The following is a 7,423-nucleotide window of genomic DNA, read 5'->3' as shown; positions in this document are numbered from 1 at the left end:
TCGTTTGGGCTGGCTTCATAAATAGCTTGAGGATTCAGCCTCTGGCTGGGACTGGTTGGCTGTAGTTGGGTAAGGGTTGATTGCTATTGAGTTGGCTGAAGTCAGATTGTGTTGAAATAAAATGTGCTAGAGACTATGGTCCCTGCTGGGGACTGAGCTACAAGACAGTTAATGCTGCTGTTGGAACTGTGGAGCTGGACAAGAGCATGGAGGTTGCAACTGCTGAGTTGATGATGAAAATACCCTGTAGGATGAACAGGTTGATAGATAGTGAAAGTGAGTTTGAGATGGAAGAATGGAGTGAAGAGAGTGAGGAAAGGAAACAGAGGTATGAGATGTCAAACTCTAAGGAGTCAGGGGACAAACAAAATAGGATAGCAAAACAACAAAGAAGATGAGATTAAAGCAATTATAACACTGAGTGAAGATGGAGCGTCTTTTAGTGAATGGAACCTGATTCATTTAATGAAGATAATCAACAAACTTATAGGTGAAGTCAAAAGAGCAAAGATTTTATGAAATGGATCGCTATTAGTGATTTGTTGGGATGATGCTCAACTAGGCAAAGTGATAAGATTAAGTAAAATAGACAGCAAAAAAGTACAATACTCAATACCCAACAATAGAAAGTGGACTAGAGGAGTTATTTCGGGGATACCAACAGAAGTTACTATGGATGAGATCAAACAGGACATAAAAGGATCAAAAATTATTGAGGCCAAACGTTTGAAAAAGTGTGATAGTTTATCGGTTATGATCAACTTTGATGAAGACAGATTGCCGACTAAAGTTTATTTAGGGTATATGTGTCATGAGGTCAGAATATATACACCACTGCCTTTAAAATGTTTTAAATATCAGAAATTTGGGCATATTGTGGCAGTGTGCAGAGGGAAACAAAGATGTGGAAGCTGGAGAACATGAATATGGGAAATGTGAGGCAGGAGCTAGGCTGAAATGCTGTAATTGTGGTGAGGAACACAGCACAGCTTATCAAGAGTGCATTATTAGCAAGAAAGAAGCTGAGATACAATATGTAAAAGTAACTCAAGGGATCAGTTATGTAGAGGCAGTGAAAGCATTTGCTGGAAAAGAGAAGGCTACCAAGCAAACAAATTCAGGGATTAATAAACCGGTGAATAGAGGATCAAACAGTTGGGAGAGTTGGGAAATTAATGGCTGTATATATTACAAGGGAATGCAAGGAGCCTTATCGCAAATGATCAAGAGTTTACAAAATACGTACCAGAATTTAAGGAAAAAACCTCAGATTTTATGTTACAAGAAACATGATTGAATCCCAGGGTAAATGTGCAGAACTCCATCAACAAATAAAAGTATTCGATAAGAACAACTGTGTGTTGGAAAGAGATTGGATGAAACGGTACTGCATTTAAAGGAGACGGTTTCTGAAAAAGATGCTTGTTGTCAAAAATTCAGTGACATGGAAAACAGATGAAAAATGGAGGGACTTATCCAAAACTTACAAAAGGGAAAAGGAATTTGTTGCAAAGTGAATCATCTACATTCGGATTATAAAATGAAAACATGGAAACAACTGAGGAAGAAGATGCAGGATCTCAATCAACAACTACAGGCTTTGATTCAACAAAAGGAAAACTTGGAAATAGCAGATTGATTTGGAAAACAACAATTTTAAATGTTAAGCATGCGATAATGAATATTCTCAAGCAAGAAGCTTTTAGTTTTACAAATGATTCAAATGAAATTAATATAATTTGAGGCATTGCAATTATCAGGAAACCACATGACAAAATTTGAGAAGGAAACAATCTGCTGCATTGCTATTTGATGAGCACATAATGAGCATTTAATGAGAATTTGCAAGTGGATTATAATTAATTATACATCCTGCGGAGGGCAGTAATATGCCTAGATGCGTCTAAACTGCCAGAAATAAAAGAAGAAGAAGCAGCCGCCTCTGGCTGCTGGATTGTTCCTGTCCATACTCCCTATCTGTATCCCTTCCCTTCCCCTGCCTTCTGTTTCCTTGCCTGAAGCCTTGCCTTGCCTTGCCGCGTCTGAAGCCTCACCTCAAGCCTTGCCTCTCTGTAAACCTCGCCTGCACCACTGTCTAGTTCAATCACCGGAGCAAGATAAGGAACTGTCTATTGTTCCTTTGAACTGTCTTTGTATCCACGCCTTCGCTAGGTAGGTCCAGCTGTTTGCCCCTACCTAGTGTTGGGAACCGTCTGTATCCACGCTTTCGCTAGGTGGGTCCAGCCATCTGACGCTACCTTGTGTTGGGAACCGCCTCATCATATTCTGCGTTCTGTGTAATGAGTCCTGGCCCTACGTACTGTACCCAAGGAGGGGTCCCGGCTTGGTGCTCCATGGTCCTGTCTCTCAAGTCCATGGGTCCCTGTTCCCGTGCCCAAGACCGAGGCTCTGTGTTCCATGTTCCTGCTCTCCCAAGACCATTTCAAGTCCTTGCTTAGTTCTGGGGTCCGAGCCCGAGCCAAGACCCAGGTTCTGGGTCCTTGCCCAGTCTCTGGCTCAGAGTCCATACCCAAGCCTCGAAGTACTCTAGCCTCGAAGAACCCAAGCCTTGTCATGTCTTCGCCTAGATCCGGGTTCCGAGCCCGGTCAAGACCCAGGTTTCCGGTCCTTGTCCAGTCTCTGGCTTGGAGTCCAAGCCCAGGCTCCTAGTTCCAAGTTCCATGTTCTGGTTCCACTATCCTAGTCAAGTCCTAGCCCAGGCCCTGTATCCTTGTATCGTCCAGGGCCTTTGTCATGTCCAGTGTCCTTTCTTCCCCACTTCTCTTGCTTAACTCTAGGCCTAGTCCTGTTCCTTGTACTTCAGTGTCTGTGTCTTGCCTTTGGGTCCGCCATCAGCACCCCCGTTGTGACAGAGAGTTCACCTGTTGCTGGAGGAAATTCACGTGTTCACAGTGATTCTGCAGATACTGCTAATCTTGAGTAACACAAGGATCTCAGCCCAAAGCTTTAACCATTTCCCTCCATAGATGTTGCCTGGCTTGTTGAGTTCCTCCAGCATTTTGCATGTGTTGGTCACAGGGTGAACAAACAAACTCCACAGAGACAGTACCCATAATCAGGATTGAACTTGGGTCTCTGTGGCTGTGGGGCAGTGGCTTTAGCAGCTCGCTACTGTGCTGAAGGTCATCATGTTGCCAATGATGGAGAAAGCCATTTGTGTACTGGAGTGATGATTCCAGTCCTGGACAGCTCTGGAGAAGCAGAGCAGTGGTTAGCGGAACAGATGTCACCACATTAGATTATGAGGACACTCAGTCCTCGTTTATTGTCATTTAGAAATACACACATTAAAAAATGATACAATGTTCCTCCCTGTGCTGCCTTACTAACCGCTGCTGTGCCTGCAACAAGCAGTGATATTTAGAGGCAGAGAAGGAGAAGGAAGAGAAAGGTAGAAGAAGGCAACATAGACAAGCCCTTTCTCTCCATGAACAATTTCTCTGACTTCATAGCAACACACAGAAAATGTTGGAGGAACTCAGCAGGCCAGGTAGCATCTCTGAAAAAAATACAGTTGACATTTCGGGCTGAAACCCTTTTTTCCATAGATGCTGCCTGACCTACTGAGTTCCCTCAGCATTTTGTATGTGTTGCTTGGTTATTCAGCATCTGCTGTCATGGTCCCATCTGGCAATTCCCCATCTTGCTATTATCCCCTTGATTGGGCCTTAATCCCCTTGGCTGATTTCCAATTGTTCCCAGTTCCATTAATTACAGCACAACTGGTTTCCATCACGGAATGCAGGATAAAAACCCTGGCGTCACAGCAATGAGCTACTAGTTCCTTGGTCAATTCTAGTATGTGTAAACCTCACACACAAAAAATGCTGGTGAACGCAGCAGGCCAGGCAGCATCTATAGAAAGAGGTACAGTTGACGTTTCGGGCTGAGACCCTTCGTCGGGACTAACTGAGAGAAGAACTAGTAAGAGATTTGAAAGTGGGAGGGGGAGGAGGAGATCTAAAATGATAGGAGAAGACAGGAGGGGGAGGGATGGAGCCAAGAGCTGGAAAGTTGATTGCAAAAGGGATACAAGGCTGGAGAAGGGAAAGGATCATGGGACAGGAGGCCTAGGGAGAAAGAAAGGGGGAGGGGGAGCCCAGGGGATGGGCAAGGAGTTATAGTGAGAGGGAGAAAAAGAGAGAAAAGAAAAAAAAGGGAAAAAAATAAAGAAGGGATGGGGTACAAGGGGGAGGTGGGGCATTAATGGAAGTTAGAGAAGTCAATGTTCATGCCATCAGGTTGGAGGCTACCCAGATGGAATATAAGGTGTTGTTCCTCCAACCTGAGTGTGGATTCATCTTTACAGTAGAGGAGGCTGTGGATATTCATATCAGAATGGGAATGGGACGTGGAATTAAAATGTGTGGCCACTGGGAGATCCTGCTTTCTCTGGCGGACAGAGCGTAGGTGTTCAGCGAAACGGTCTCCCAGCCAGCATCGGGTCTCGCCAATATATAGAAGGCCACATCGGGAGCACCGGACGCAGTATATCACCCCAGCCGACTCACAGGTGAAGTGTCGCCTCATCTGGAAGGACTGTCTGGGGCCCTGAAGGGTGGTGAGGGAGGAAGTGTCAGGGTATGTGTAGCACTTGTTCCGCTTTCAGGGATAAGTGCTGGGAGGGAGATTGGTGGGAAGGGATGGGGGAGACGAATGGACAAGGGAGTCGCGTAGGGAGCGATCCCTGCGGAAAGCCGGGGGGGGGGTGGGAAAGATGTGCTTAGTGGTGGGATCCCGTTGGAGGTGGCGGAAGTTACAGAGAATTATATGTTGGACCCGGAGGCTGGTGGGGTGGTAGGTGAGGACAAGGGGAACCCTATTCCCATTCCCATTCTGATATGTCTATCCACGGCCTCCTCTACTGTCAAGATGACGCCACACTCAGGTTGGAGGAACAACACCTTATATTCCGTCTGGGTGGCCTCCAACCTGATGGCATGAACATTGACTTCTCTAACTTCCGTTAATGCCCCACCTCCCCATCATACCCCATCCGTTATTTATTATTATTATTTTTTTCCCTTTTTTCTTTTCTCTCCTTTTTCTCCCTCTGTTCCTCTCACTACGCCTCCTTGCCCATTCCCTGGGCTCCCCTCCCCCTTTCCTTCTCCCTAGGCCTCCCGCCCCATGATCCTCTCCTTTCTCCAGCCTTGTATCCCTTTTGCCAATCAACTTTCCAGCTCTTAGATCCTTCCCTCCACCTCCTGTCTTCTCCTATCATTTTGGATCTCCCCCTCCCCCTCCCACTTTCAAATCTCTTACTATCTCTTCTTTCAGTTAGTCCTGAGGAAGGGTCTCGGCCCGAAACGTCGACTGTACCTCTTCCTATAGATGCTGTCTGGCCTGCTGCGTTCACCAGCATTTTTTGTGTGTGTTGCTTGAATTTCCAGCATCTGCAGATTTCCTCGTGTGTGTGTGTAAAGCTCGTTTCCTGATCCCTTAGGACTGTTCGTTCCTAGCTCCGCACCATTCCCCGGATGTTCTATGTCAACCTTGTCTCCGAGTCAAGACTCTCTGGGGTATCTGCTCCATGTTCGCGACTGTGCTAGCGCCTCTCGACCCTGTCTCCGTGCCTGTGTCCTGCACTTGGGTTCGTCCTCAGTCACATCCTTGCCACAGAACGAACTGGCCAAGTATGAACCCAGCGGACATGGACCCCGTGCGACAGGCCCTCGTCAGCCAGGGGTCCCTACTGGGCTTACATGATCAACTGCTCAGAGGAGTCGCGGAAAATCTTCGTGCCCTGTCCATGGACGTAAAGAAAATCGGTGAGCAGGTTGACCGGGTTTTCGCTCCCCTTTCTCTGTCCCTTCCAAGAACCCAGTCTCACCAAACTGCACGGCCTGGGATGGCTATGCCCCTTAGGTCGACAACACAATCCCCTCGAGAGCCATACGTACCTGAACCCAAACCCTACGCTGGGAACCTCGGGAAGTGCTGGGCCTTCTTACTACAATGCTCAAAAACCAAAGAGCCCATTCGCGGTAAGGACTCCACTAAGCGCCTGCTAGTTCTCTGTCAGGGGTTCGTGAAGCGTAGCAGAATACTCCATAGAGCTCCTAACATTAGCAGCCCACTCTGGATGGAATGACGAGGCACTACGGGAAGTGTTTTGACAGGGTCTCTCAGACAAGATAAAAGATGAATTGGCAGCGAGGGATGATGCGGACAGTCTGGACTCTTTGGTCTCTCTAGCCACTAGGCTAGATAATCGACTTCGAGAGCGTCTGAGAGAAAAGACCGGTCGCCCCGCTCCTCGGGTCATCCCAAAGCCAACATTGCCATCTTCAACCAGCCTCTCTTCCCCACCCGCTCCTAATATAGCTCCCGCTCTGACCGCTCCAGTGAGCCAGATGGCACTCACTTCAGTTCCCCAAACCCGGATGCAGATCCTCGCTACCGTGAACCATCATCAACAGTCCCTGTCCCTAACCGCCTGGGTGGACTCTGGTGCCGAGGGAAATCTGTTGGACGAGGACATCGCCTCCCGGGCCGGAATTCCTCGAACTGTTAAATACCCCTCTGGAGGCCTGTGTCATGGGGGGGGGGGGCGCTGGGAGGCGGACCCAAATGCAAGACACAGACACTGAAGTACTAGGAACAGGGCTAGATGTGTCAAACAAGCAAAGGGAAGTGGGGAAGAAATGATGCTGGACAAGTCACAGGCCCTGGACGAGGCTAGGATACAAGGCCTAGGCTAGGACTAAAACGTAGAACTTGGACAACGACTCCGAGCCAGAGACTGGACAGGGATTCAGAACCTGGGTCTTGACTCTGGCTCAGACCCCGGATCCAGGCGAGGACAAGACGTGGCTACAGGACGAGGAGTGGCAACAGGACAGGATGAGGGAACCCCAGCACCGGGCTGAGTGAGGTACTCCTGGGCTGGGCAAGGCACATGGACAGGATGAGAACACAAAGCCTTGACTTGGTCTTGGGAGGTAGGAACGTAGAACACAGAGCCTAGGTCTTGGGTGACAGGAACGCAGAACGCAGAACACAGAGCCTAGGTGTTGGGAGACAGGAACATGGAACACAGAGCCAGGACCCCTTCTTGGGACCAGGACGTAGGGCCGGGTCTCATACAAAGAACACAGTGAGACAGTTCACAACACAAGGTAGCAGCATACGGCCGGACCTACCTAGCGAAGGCATGGACACAGAGTTCTAAACAATGAAAGACAGTTCCTTATCTAGACACAGCAAGGCTCCGGTCTCGCTCTGGTGGTAGAACTTGACAGCAATAGACGAGGACGCGGGCAAGGCTTCAGAAGGGAACAGTCCAGCCAATGAAGCTGAACCCAGGAGCTATTTATGTAGCTGGCCCAAAGTCAGAATCATGTGCCTCAATTAAGGCACACAACAGGACAAGGAAAAATCTAGAATACGGATTGATGGA

The sequence above is a fragment of the Mobula hypostoma genome, chromosome 24 (genome assembly GCF_963921235.1).
Source record: "Mobula hypostoma chromosome 24, sMobHyp1.1, whole genome shotgun sequence".
Lineage (NCBI taxonomy): Eukaryota > Metazoa > Chordata > Chondrichthyes > Myliobatiformes > Myliobatidae > Mobula > Mobula hypostoma.
Note: the sequence above shows the minus strand (reverse complement) of the source record.